The 14284-nt window shown below is 38.3% G+C and overlaps 1 non-coding gene across 1 annotated transcript; it reads right to left on the reverse strand.

Moving 5' to 3' along the window:
* Window positions 1-300: 300 nt before the first annotated feature.
* LOC111813670 lies at window positions 301-407 on the reverse strand. Its single transcript, XR_002818863.1, has one exon. It is a non-coding gene; the product is annotated as a U6 spliceosomal RNA (small nuclear RNA).
* Window positions 408-14284: the final 13877 nt, after the last annotated feature.

Consider the following 14284-nt stretch of genomic DNA (forward strand, 5'->3'; position numbering starts at 1 on the left):
TTCGTTTTCTTTTTTTTTTTTAGTACTGGGGATTGAATTCAGGACTTTGTGCTTGCCAGGCAAGTGCTTATTCTACTGAGCTATCTCCTTGGCCCTTTAGTTCTTTTTTTTTTTTTTTTAAATATTTTTATTGAGAAACAAATAGCAATGAGATCACAACTGATTACGAGTACATTTTCAATAATTAATACATTGCATATTGTTGTCTTAGTGGTGGTTATTCATTGTACAAGATGAAGACCTGATATCCTGTCTCAAACACTTATTAGAACAATCCTCTCTATTCATTGATTTAAGAGAATAAACATGGAACACTTCATGAATTTGCGTGTCATCCTTGTGCAGGGACCATGCTAAACTTCTCTGTATTGTTCCAATTTTAGTATATGTGCTGCCGAAGTGAGCACTCTTTAGTTCTTTATATATTCTAAATATTAGTCTTTTGAGGAATAGCTGGCAATTTTTTTTCTCACTCTACAGGTTGTGTCTTCATCTGTTGGTGGTTTTGTTTGCTGTGTAAACGTTTTCTAATAGGATAAGAATGAACTTGATGATTCTTCATATTTCCCATGTGGTTGACATTTTGTTCGTGAAGTGTTTGATTACACCTATGTCTTCAAGAGTTCTGCCTATTGTATCTCTAGCATATTTAGTTCTGTTTTAATATTTAGATCTTTGATCCATTTTGATTTTAGTTTAAAGCATGTGAGTGATACATGTTTTGGCTTGTGGAACACTAGTTTTTCCAGTACCATTTAGTAAAGAGGTGATCTTCCGGTGGAGGTATTTGGCTCCTCTCTCAAAGATACTATGGCCAAGTGTATTTCAAGTTGTTCCTTCATTTTCTAGTTTTGTTTCATGGATATTTGGTTGTTTTGTTTTGTTGTGTTTTTTTTTTTTTGCCAGAACCCTGCTGTTTGTATCACAGTAGCTTTGTAGTATAATTTTAAGTCAGAGATTGTGATACCCTGTCTTGTCTTTGTTGCCCAGAATTGCTTTTGCTATTCTAGGTCTCTTTTGGTTCTGAATGAATTTTAGGATTGTTTTCTCTAATTCTGTGAGATGTGCTATTGGGATTTTGGTCAGGGTTGCATTAAAGCTGTATAAAATTTGGGGAATAGTGCCATTTTCACAATTTTGTTTCCTCCTCCTCAAGAACAGAGTATATCTTTCCATTTTCTGATATCTTCTTTGATCTCCTTTTTCATAGTACTGTAGTTTTCAAGGTAAAGATCTTTTATTTCTTTCCTTAGGTTGATTTTTTAAAATTTATTTTTATTTATTTATTTTTTTGGTACCCTTGATTGAACTCAGGACCTTGTGCTTGCCAGGCAGGCGCTTATGCTACTGAGCTATCACCCCTGCAATTCTTTAACAAACAAACAAAAAAGGGATCACTAGCCCATGCTGGCCTTCAACTTACTGCGATCCTCCTGCTGCAAACTTCCAAGTGCTAGGATTATAGGCATGTGCCACCACACTTGGCTAGGTAGATTCTTACCTATTTCCTTTTGGGAGATGATATATATATATTTTTTAAATATTTATTTATTTTTATTTATTACATTTATTTATTGTGTGTGTGTGGCCAGCTCGGCCCACCAGGGGGCGGGTCTGGCTGGCATGTGGTGCTGGGGATCAAACCGCGGTCCCTGTGCTTTGCCAAGCTTGTTTCAAGTAGGTGCTTTAGACCACTGAGCCATCTCTCCAGCCCCTGGGAGATGATATTGTGAAAGGTTCTGTTTCCCTAATTTCTCTCTCAATGAGTTTGGTATTTGTGTACAGAAAAGTTGTTACAACTTTTTCTTTTCCTATCTTTTTGTAGGATATGCTTTGGAAATTTTTGTAGTGCTGATTTGGTTATGAATTTGTTCAAAAATTTTTTTTTTTTTTTTTGCCATGCCCGCTTTATTGGTCTGCACAGTGCCCGACGTGGACCGTGAGGGTGGCTAGCATGAAGTATAAATGGAGCTGTGATTCCTGGGCTTAAATAAATATGTAGCGGTGAGGTGGGGCCCGAGCTCTGGACTCTGGTCTGCCCCGGCTGCCTCGTGTGGACCCTGGGGACATGGGAGCCGCCCCACCCGGCATCACGCGTGGAATGGGTCCCCAGGTGCTGTGGGGTGACCCTGCTTCCAAGCCAGCCCCGCCCCAGGGAGGAGCAGGGGCCGGTGGGCGGGACCTGGCCCAAGTGGGCGGGGCTGGAATGCGAGCTGGGCGGGGCAGATCCAGGCCTGGGTGGGCGGGACCTATATGACCTGAGCCTTTTTTGTATCTTTCTTCTTTAGGGAGATTGGCCTGTAGTTACATTTTTAGGTTGGATCTTTCTTTGATTTTGGTATCAGGGGTGAGATGGAATCTTAGGTGTTGTTTTTCTCTGCATCTCTTCAACGACAAATGATGTTGAACATTTTTTCATGTATTTATTTGTTTATATTTCTTAATTTAAAAAGTACCTATTTATCTACAGTGTGCACTTTTGGGTTGATTCTTTGAATTTTTGGGGTCTGATTTGTTTCAATCTTGTACATATTCTGGATATAAGTTCTTTGTGGGACAACTGGCTATACTTTTTCCCCCAACTCTGCTGTCTTTTCACTTTGTGGGTGATTTCTTTTCTTTTCTTTCTTTTTTTTTTTTTGGTTGGCAGAACTGGGGATTGAACTCAGGCCCTTGCACTTGCCAGGGAAGCGCTTATTCCGCTGCGCCATCCCCGCCTTGTTGGGGATTTCGTTTGTGGTGTGAAAGCTTTTCAGTAAGGTGAGATCTCATCTGCCGCTTCCTTATCCTGTTTCCCTGCAGTCTGGCCTATTGTGAGGTCTCTGCCTAAGCCCATGCCTTTAGACTTCTGTCTACTTTCTCTTCAGAGTTTCTATTTTAATATTTAGATCCCTGATCCATTTTGACTTTAGTTTAGTTCATGGTGATAGATACAGGTCTAACTTTATTCTTCAGCATGTGGAAATCCAGTTTTCCCAGCACCATTTATTAAAGAGACTTTCTTCCAGTGAACATGTTTGCCTCCTGTGTCAAAGGTAAGGCAGTTGAGTGTGTTGGGGAATGCAGCTGCATCTTCTATTCTGTTCCATTAATTCTTGGGTCTGTTTTCTCTTTTCCCTCCTAATACCATGCTGATTTTGGTATTCTTGGTCTTTTCTAGTTCCAAATAAATTTCAGGAATGTTTTCTCTAGGTCTGTGAGATATGCTAATGGTATTTTCATTGATATTGCATTAAATTTGTGCAATAATTTTGGGAGTACAGCCATTTTCACTATGTTCGTTCTTCCTACCCATAAGCAAGGAATATCTTTCCATTTTCTGATATCCTCCCCAATCTCCTTCTTTAGGCTACCATAATTTTCACTGTACAGATCTTTTACAGCCTTTGTTAGAGTAATTCCTAAGTATTTTATTTTTGGGATGATATCATGATGAATGTTTTACCTAATTTCTTTCTCTATGAATTTGTTGCTTATATTACAGGAATACTATGAAATTTTAGTATTGACTTTGTATTCCATCTAGCAGCTTTTAATATTGTGTTCTTGTATTAATATTTCTGGGATCCTGATTGTTACATGCCTCAATGTAGGTTTTTTTTCTGATCCTGGGTATCTGAGGTTCTATATGCCTTACTTTCCTGCAATATGAAATCGCTTTTCCATGCTTGGAATTTTTTCTGGTGTTTTGTGAACTGGTTTTTTTTAATGCCTTTTCATCTGTTTTTTGACTTTTCATTGATTGCAGTTAATCTTGCATTATTATTCTTTGCATCTTCTAGCAGATTTTGGATTAATTTTTTATAGTCCCTTGCTATTTTTAAGAAGTCTTTCGTTTGATAACTAATCTCAAGCCTGTGTTCAAAATCTGATGTTCTGTCCTCATACTAGCTTATTCTGCTTTGTATACTTTCAATAGAATTTTTAATCTCCTGAATAGCAGTAAATTTATGGCATCCAGTTCTTTTCTGTTTCAGGGCATTTATGGTTTCCCTCTCTTTCCTAAGCTCTTTTATTTTTAAAAATGTGTATTTACTCAAGTTTCACTATGGTCATCATTATCTTCATTATCTGTATAATTTTTCCCATTTTGGCTTTTTCAAGAGACTTGTCTCCTTTCTTTACTTCTGCTACAACCACTTCAGAGAGTTCAGCTGGGTGACTTGATTTCTTCCACTTCAATGCCCTGTGGATTTGCTTTAGGTTAATTGGGGTGTTGGATTGCATCTTGCTTCCATGTTTTCTCATTTTTTATTGTTGTTATTGTTTATTTGTTCTCTGCATTTAATTATAAATTGCCTGTGTTCAGTAGTTTTTTTTTTTTTTATGTATTTGGTACAGCGTCTTACTGCACAGCTCAGACTTGTGGTGATCCTCCTGTTTTCAGCCTCCCCAGTGCTGGGATTACAGGCGTGTGCCACTATGCCCAGACTCGGGCCAGCTCAGCCACCCTGGGGCTGGGGCTGGCATTGCATGCGGTCTGGGGTCACACTGTGGTCCCTACGATTGCCTAAGCAGGCACTTTAGTCCACTGAGCTCTCTTGCTGGACCAGCGTTAGGTAGTTTTTTTTTTTTTTTTTTTTAAATTAGCATCAGGACCTTTTAAAGAAACAGCCACTTTTCAGAGATGTCCTGTAGATGTAGCTGATTTTTGTGTCTGTGGCAGGATTGTACCCCTTCTCTTTACTAGGGAGGAAAGGTTGCAGCCTGTTTGGCCTAGTACTAAGTTGTTTGGTACTTGGTAGTAGTATTCTTCATGACCACCAGACAGTCTAGATATTGGCATAGAAAAAAGATGAGCTGATCATAACAAACATGTTACATTGGCTAAAGTACTACAGTCAGTAATTACAATAGCATCAGACACAAAATGGAAAATGACAAACTGTGTTGATTAATGATTTGCTCATTTAAACCTTAGGTATAAGGTTTATAGTTATATATCAATATCAAAGAGAAATAATAGTTATATACATTAAATAGTCACACAATAGAGCAACTTTTCTCTAAAGGAAGAAAATTTAAAAGAGGAAAATAGAGAAATGAAAGAGATAAAAAGATTTGAGCAAGGCCAAAGGACATAGGAAGATTATCCAAGCCCCAGGAAACTAGTGAAGAAGGCAAGGAGAAAGGAAAGAAAGAATAAACAAAAATAAGGAAAAAAAGAAAGCCCTAAAGACTCAGAACAATGTTTACACTCACAAAAATAAAAAAAGAAACCAAAAAAGGTACAAACATAAAAAATACCATTAGGAAAAAAAGCCCTCAGAACTTTTCTGTAATTTTAAGCCTGTGGTTCTCTTTCAGGATATGCAATTTTGTGGATGGGAAGTTGCAGCCTATTTAGCCTATCCTCTGATTCTTTCGTATTGACCTATGATGCTGTTTATGACCTTTGGCAGTCTCACACTTAACATACAAGGAAGACCAACTGTGTCACCTTGGTAAAGTACCACAGTTTGCAATAACGATAGCATCAAGCACAGCCTAGAAAATGACAAACTAGAAGCTATTGATTTGCTACTTCTAACATATAAATAATATTTGTATATATATAACAAAATCTAAAACCAGAAAGTTATACACAATAAATATAGTAGGGTGATTTTTATCCTCAGGGGAGAAAGTTTAAAGGGGCAAGTGGAAGAAATAGAAATAAGAGAAAAAGAGATAGAGATGAGAAGCAAGGCTGAAGGACAAAGGCAATCTTTGGGAAATAGATAAAAAAGATAGGAGGGAAGGAAAATAGGAAGAAACACAATCAAGAACAGAACAAATAGAAAAAAAAGCCCTAGAAACAATGTTCATACTCATGTAAAAATGAGGACAAGCAGTAAAGAAAAAAAGCAAAGGTTGGAAAAAAAATGCACAGGACATATGTCTGTTGTCACTGGTAAAGGGGGCAAAAAGAGCCCATATCAATGTTGGTAGATCACAGCAAGCCTGCAGTAAAATTACAGTGGGCTGGTCAATAATCCCAGCAAGCCTTTAATGTCTACTAAAGTTCAGGCTGATCCCGGTTTCTGGCTGCAAATGTGGGACCTGAGTTGTTCAACCCACAATATTGCGGATTCCTCTTGCCGGCTTGAACTCTTTTCCCAGACCCTGGGAGTCTCTCATGTCTGCATCTCACTCTGACAGTGGGAGCCCCAAGATGGAGCTATCCTATGGCTGCTCTCAGTCCCAGGTTTAGCTGGCCACTTTCCAAACTGGTGAGCCCCCGGTTGCCTCATCCTAAGAAGGGATACTGTTGAACAGTAATGTTACTGATACAGTTATGCCTTCCATGGATCTCACCTTTAAGGAAAGTCCAAACCCTTTCACTTGATAGTCCAGGTCTTCCATGGCATAGATCTCATTGGCCTTGTTCAGCCAACTTCATCTCATATTTTGAGATTAAAAAAATTTTCTTGCCAGGCTTTCTTTAACATGCACATAGAGAAAATGGCCTTTATTACCTATTTGTCTTTCCAGTATTTATTTTCCATGTTGTTGGACATTGACCCTGGGACTTTCATGTGCTGGCAAGTGATCTAGTACTGAGCTCTATCCATCACCATTTATTGATCTTTGTGTGTATGTATTTGTGTTGCCGGGGATCAAACCCAGGGCCTTGTGCATGCAAGGCAGATATATTCATCCTTTAAGGCCCCGCTAGGTATTATGTCCTTAAAACTATTCCTCCGAACTCCTGTGACATTCACTTCTGTTAATTGAGCTCATCTATTTGAGACCCAGTGATAAATTGTCATTTATTATTACATTTTCAGGTATAGGTACATTGTGTGTATGTGTGTGTGTGTGCCTGCATACACAAACATACATGTATACACATATTATGCTAAATGTTCGTATTTGTCATCTTTCTAGCAGCTGTGAGTTCCATGAAGATAAAGAACGCTTTCGGCCTACTTTATTTATCCCTGATGCCTAGAACTCCTCCTGCACCTTCCACTACAGAGAAGTTGGTTGCTAAGTGTTTGTTGACTGCTAGTGAGGAAAGTCATGTGCTGCTTTGCTGATAAATCTTAGTGGAGTTGAGAGTGAGCGCGAGCTGTGGGTGATCAGGCTGCAGCTCCAGTGGGAAGACGCTAAGGAGAGAGAAGCTTGGCAGGGGCAAAACCATACATTTATAATACAGGATGGTTAAGGCAATGATCCTGAGAATCTCCATCAGGTTTTTGAAACTAGCAGTTAATGGTAGGATTTACCCTGACTAACTATGTATGCTGATACCTGTGAACTAAGCAACTGCACTGAGGATAGCAATGTGCAATACTAGGGCTGTGCTTGGAATACCTGTCATTCTGGTCTTCTAAAAATGTACTGCTTCTAATGTTATATCAATTACTGCTATACTGTCTCTCAAGTAACTTTTTGTTTAAAAAAAAAAGAAAAAGGTAATAAAAATAAGAGACAAGGAAAAAAATGTCATAGGACTGTCCTGTTACAATATTGTATATGGTTACATTTCTAAATTTCTGAGTAAAAATATGTAATTGTTTATTTCTGTTTTTTTACTTTTTTTTTTTTTCAGAACCAGGGATTGAACTCAGACCCTTGCGCTTGACAGGCAAGTGCTTATTCTACTGAGTCATCTTCCCAGCCCCTTTTTACTATTTTTTATTTTTCACATTCTTTAGGGATTTAAAGTTTAGCACATCAACAATTGATGAGAAATACCTGTTCCATGTATTTTTGAAACAATGGAATACCCATCTGTAACAAAAGTAAACATCTAAGGTGTTTGATATTCAGACAGATAGTGACGTTAAGCTCAACTGCCTATGTTTTAGGGTAATAATATCATTAAGTTTTCTTCTGGAGGGTTAACAACTTAAGTTTGCAGACCAAAAAATGAGATAAAAAGAAGGGCTACAAGGATAGCCAACATTTTGGCCCTAGCCCTTCAAGGTCAGTGAGGACTCAGGACATAAGAGAACCTGGTCCTAGCCCTTCAAGGTCAATGAGGACTCAGGACATAAGAGAACCTGTACTCAAAAGAAGAAATACAAGTAGAAAGGTATAATATAACAAAAAGGAAAGCAAGAACTTGAGGACTAGACAATGAAAAGAGAGCAAGGAGAAGAGCTAGGAAACATGACAGGGGCAAGCCTTACAGTTATATGTAGAAGATGGATAAGGCAATGATCCTGAGAATCTTTAGAAGATTTATGAATCTTGCAATTAATTGGAATGATTCTTACCCTGACTAACTATATATAGAGACACCTGTGAACTAAGCAACTGCACTGAAGATGGCAATTTGTAATAGTAGGTTCATGCTTGGAGTGCCTGTCATTCTGGTCTTCTGAATATGGGCTGCTTGTCATGACATGATAGTATGGCAGCTAGTTGCTGCCATACTATCTCTCGGGTAGAGGATTGTTCAAAAAGAAGGGGGTGGTGAATGAAGGCAAGAGACAGGAAAAGGAATGTGGAGACAGGAAAAGGAAAGGCAAGAGACAGGAAAGAACTGTCCTGCTACAAGGTTGTATATGGTTAGATTTCTGGACTTATGTGTAAACATAAGAATTATATAATTCTTTATGACTGTTTTTAAAATATATTTTAATTTTTAAATGTTTTTTCATCATATTCTGTAGGGACTTAAAGTTCAACATATCAATACTTGATGAAAAATACCTGTTCCATGTTATGCCTAAGATGTTTGATATTCAGATAGTGAGGTTAAGCTTAATAGCCTAGGTTGTATGGTAATAACAATAAGCTTGTCTTCTGGATGATTAACAACCTAAGTTTGCAGACCAAAATTAGAGAAAAAGGAGGGCCGCAAGCAAAGCCAACATTTCGGCCCTAGCCTTCCAAGGTCAATTAAGACACAGGACATATGAGATCTTGTACTTTAATGTCATGTAACTCGGTAGTGTCCCAAATTTTCTGATCAAGGAGATTATGGGGCCAAAGAGGAAAGTGATGGATGCTGTAAAGTGTACCTAAGGAGAGTCACATGGAGAGAAAACATTCTCTCCGGCTTTCACGGGGAGCACATTGGCCAAGCAATGGCCGTGACTCATCCATATGGCTGACACTGACAAAGAATCTACAATCTGAGGTACAGGGTCTCAGGATAAATCCTGAGGGGATTGCACTGACCTTATCAGACTCAAAAGCTACAACTCTTGTTGCATAGGTCTTGCTTTATCTTGGTCTTAACCATCCAGCAGAAAAGTATAAAAACGAAGTATAAGAAGTAAAGCCATGGTGTTATGTTGAGCTGTAGGGGATTCAGGTCAACAATTTCTGACATTGCCAGGGAAGCTCAAGACCCAATACTATTAGGGATTACTGGCCTCTCTTAGAATATTTTGCTGAGTTAACACACCTATAATATTCAAATGACAGAACTAAACAAAAAAGGGCATATATAAATGAATGTCCATTTTGTATCTGTGTATTCAAAATGGTTAGTAGGATAGATATATAGTTGCATTCCCTTAATGAATAGAGGGATTTGTTGCAATAGTGTTTGTACATAGGATATCATGTCTGCATCTTGTACAGCAAATAACCACTAGGAAGAGAGTATGCAATGTGCTAATTATTAAAACTGTCGTACGAATTTGATTTGAAACTGTCTTACTGCTATTTGTCTCTCAATAAAATTATGGAATAAATAAATAAATAAATAAGTAAATAAGTAAATAAAGTTTAAAAAAAGAGAACCTGTACTGTAACATCCTGTAACTCAGTGGTGTTCCACATTTTTTGATCAAGGAGATTATGGGGCCACAGAGGAAAGTGATTGACGATGTAGAGTGTGCCTAAGGAATATCATATGGAGAGAAACACTGATAAAAGATCTACAAACTGCTGTACAGGGTTTCAGGGTAAATCCTAAGGGGATTTGACTGACCTTGTCAGAAACAAAAGTTACATTTATATAGGTCTTGCTTTATCGTGGTCCATCCAGCAGAAAAGTTTAAAAATAAGGTATAAAAAGTAAAGCTATATTAATATGCTGAGCTGTGAAAAGCTCAAGTCAACAACTTCTGACATTACTAGTCGTGCAGATAGTCCACTACTATTATGGTCTACTGAACTATATTGGACTACTTTGCTGAATTCATGTACCTACAATATTTGAATGGCAATGGAATACACATCCCTGACAAAAGTAAACAAAAAAGGAGGATACAAATGGACTATTTTGTAGTAAAAATAAAATAAAAAAATATATATGTGTATACACAAAATAGGATAGATATACAGCTAGTTTTTGTCTTAGTTCAGTGAGAAGAAAGTTGCAATAGTGTTTACAGAAGATAGTATATCTGCATCTTGTAGTATGAATATGGAGACAACAATATGCAATGTATTAATTATTGTAACTATCCCACTAACCTGTTTTGGAACTCTCTCAATGCTATTTTTTCCTCAATAAAAGTAATAATAAAAAAAAAAAAGAATGGAAGCAAGGAGTGCATCTTAGGTCTAGAGACAGCTCTTCAGAGAAGTTGTTTTTCTGTTTTCTTTGCTGCGACATAGTAAACCCACAACTTTCTCTTAAGTAAGCGTCCCACCACTGAACTACCACACCAGCTCCTTTAAGGATATGATCTTTTTGGGAAACTAATACTTAGATTTTACTAGATAGAAATGTTTTTATAGAAATACACAGTACTAATGAATATATCAGAATCCATACTTTATGTGTAGCAATACAATTCATATATTAACACTGTAATAGAATGATTCAATATAGCTTTATTTTTTTTTTAAATTTATTTATTTATTTATTTTGTATGTGTGTGTGTGGCCAGCTCAGCACACCAGGGGGCGGGGCTGGCTGGCATGTGGTGCTGGGGGATTGAACCGCGGTCGCTGCATTTTTGCTTAGCTTGTTCTAAGTAGGTGCTTTAGACCACTGAGCCATCTCACCAGCCCCAGTATAGCTTTAAACAGAAAAAAAAAAAGGAAAAATTTCAGGTTACAAACCCCTCCCACCCCAAAGAAATAAAAAAAAAAAGAATCACTTTTTCCAAGGGAACAATATGACAAATATATTCAGTGACTAATTATGCCTAACTCCTATTGCACAAATGGTCAGTGTCGTTAAAAACAAAGCCTAACTTCACAATCACTGACTCAAAGAAATAATACATGTTGGATTTTTTTGGAATGCAAAGATGGTTCTTATATTTAAGTACACTGAACACTGAATTTACATATCTACTGCAACAAGAAAAAACAAAAGAAAACAAAAAACCAAGAAAACTATGGCAAAGTTGAAACTAGAAAAATCAGCTTTGTATGAAAATATAAAATTCTATGATTATATACCATAGATACAAAGTTCCCAGAAGATGCTTGCCCAAGCAACAAAATATTTACAGTTTTAATGATTTTAGCGATTTCAAAATGAAGTAAAGGAAACATAAATCAACATGAAGGCTGAATTCTTTAGAAATAATGGCTGCTTGCTAGTTTCAAATGTCCTAACAAAAAGGAGTCACTACCTCAAATGTTGGAGAGTTGTGACGTTTTATAAAGTTGACTATCTCCTTTTTTGGGAGATGTTTATTTCTTAAAACTCAATATATTTTTAATGAAATTAATTTTCTGTAGAAAATGTTTCCCTTTGAAATATTTAACAAAACCACTAAAAATAATTTTAATAGCTAAGACAAATAGAGGCTAAATATTTTTCATAGTTCATCCCTAGTTTTGTATGTATCCTGCATTCTTCTAGAGAGGAGTAAAGCCAACATTGTATGGTAAATAGCAACTAAAGGAAAGTGCAAAGGTTTATTTGAAGCTATAGCTCAAAAAACAAAGGACACATTCTTTCCCATCATAAAAAAATTCATTGGTACTACTTAAACAGAAGTTTTAAAATTGAAATTCATTCTCTGGTATAACCACTAAATTCTTAAGACAACTACATTTTATTTTTTCTTCAATTATGTTTGGATTCCTTGTTTCTTTTTTTTTGCTTAGAATTAATACTATGAGTGAATCTTTGGTAAATTGGTATATATCAAGGCAGTTGTGCTGTCATTATAAAACAATTAAGGTTCCTCACTGATTTCAGTGTCACTCTGGGCTACAAACTGCAACAGCCATTCCTGGAATACCGCAGTCCTCCTTACTGGGCTCTTCTACTTGAAACGGACTCTGTATGCTCCCTTGTGTAAAAACTAGGAAAGTCAAGTCATCTTGTTCTTAACCGTGAGGAGTTAACTGTTTTTAAGAACGCTGATGGCATCAAGATGTCCTTGATGTTCAGCATGACCACCTCTCCGGAGCACTGCGATTCAGTTTATGCTGTGTGCATGCTGTTGACGTAGAGCTAAATCCATACAGAAGCCCACTTATTTCGTAAGACGGCACATGTGAACTTAAGATAGCTGCTTCCTTTCCCCGTGAGTGTAAAAGGTAATGACCTTATCATGATGTGAAGAAGCAGTGCTTATGTCTCGAAAACAAAAACAACAAAAAGCAAAACATAAAAAAATACCAGCTTTGGGACTCTGCCTCTGGAAAGATGCAAGCCCGTTTTTTCCCAATAATCAATACTAATAGTGCGGACACACTGGTGAAAGCAAGGGCCTGCCGAACATACCTCCTCAGTGAAGAGTGTCAGGACCACTTTGGCAAGATGGGCCAAAGTGGCTGTTCCTAGCTAGCGGGTTAGGATCTAAAGATTTTGGATCAAGCCCAAAATCTGAGCAAGAACTTCTAAGTCACCTGTATTATGTTCTATCCTACGTACGAGCTGTCTTTGCTCCTCATCACACGCTTGCGTAAGAGGCAGTCACAGAACTGAGTCGGAGGGTGTGCATTTCCTTGAATTGAGCCCTGTATCAGTTGCACAAGAGGGGAACTTGAAACACAAGCTGCACTCAGATCTTACTTGTGGATATCAAAGACACTGCCATCTGTGGAAAAGCATTCTTGTGTTACACTCAGGTGCACAGCATCTACACATCTAATCTGCTTAATTGTCTACGAGGCCTGGTGCTTGCCTTTCCCTTCCCGATGCCAGTCAGCCTGAAGCCGCTGCAGCTCTCCTGTGACCAAGCTGTCCAGTGCTGGGTATAGCAGCACTTCTGATGAAAGCTGTTGGGCTGTGAAGGTGGCTGTGCGGTTGAGCACATGCAGCTTGATAAAGCTGCCAACTGGACGTCTTAAGCCTAGCCTGCACAGTTCTTGAAAAGCGGGCTTTCCACATTGTTGGATCCCTGCGATGGAAAGATGAGAGGAAGCCTGGCAACTTATGTGGTGCCTGGAAGCTCAGTTTGCCTCATCAGTGCCCTGACTTGGAATCAGGCTGTGGACCGTTGTCCTTAGTAACACTGGGCCTCCAGCACCCAACACGCAGACTCCCAGGCTCCTCCCCACCCACTGTTTCATGTCTACCTGGAAAGTATGGCAGCAGCCACTTTGGCCTTTTTGCTGAAGTTTTGGGGCATAAACACAGTGAAACCATGTTCTTCTTAATGAGACTGTTCTGGAGGGGTTGTTACAGGAGGCTTACCCATAAAAGCAAACTTGTAGCTAAAGTAACAGTTCTCAGCAAGTAGCTTATATTGCCAGCAAACTATACTGAGTCTGGTGTCCTAATTGTCCATTCTGTACGGCAGGGCAAATGTGACTCCAGAGGAGTTACACCAAGTAACTTCTTAGGCTCTCTGATGATTGCTGGCATTGTTGACGCAGGTTTGTCTGTTCTTGATGGTAAACTCCACAGAAGCATTCAGAGCTATCTCCTTTTAAAAAATTCCTTCCAGTGCACATACTACCTTTTATTCAGTTTTCTAATTTTTTTCTGCATTTAGGACAGGGTTTACAGGGTCTTACTACATACACTGGACTCGTAATGATTCTCCTGTTTTCGGCCTCCCAAGCACTGGGATTACAGTGTGCACAACTGTGCTCAGTCTCAGTTGCTGTCTCAGCCTGCCCCTTGGGCAGGGCTGGCACAGCAGACCAGGGATAGAACCCCAGCCGCTACACTCTGCCTAATTAGGCACCTTAGTGCACTGAGCTATGAGGCCAGCCCTCCATTTTCTAATTTCTCAATTCTTTTCTTCCCAGTAAGATTTATTCATGTGGGAGTTTCAATGGTCTAAAGACTTTTGCTAATAAATTTCAGTTTAATTTTAAGTAGAGGAATGAATGCAATTAAGAGATTTACTAGTAAGTATTTGGTAGGAAAGCAGAAGAATGTTAACCATCTGGGTAGTTTCTATTATGTTGCTATGCCAGTAGTGAGGAACTCTTGGAGAAGTAGTTTCAAGAGTGTACACCTGCTAAAATC

The sequence above is a fragment of the Octodon degus genome, unplaced genomic scaffold (genome assembly GCF_000260255.1).
Source record: "Octodon degus isolate 3935 unplaced genomic scaffold, OctDeg1.0 scaffold00210, whole genome shotgun sequence".
Lineage (NCBI taxonomy): Eukaryota > Metazoa > Chordata > Mammalia > Rodentia > Octodontidae > Octodon > Octodon degus.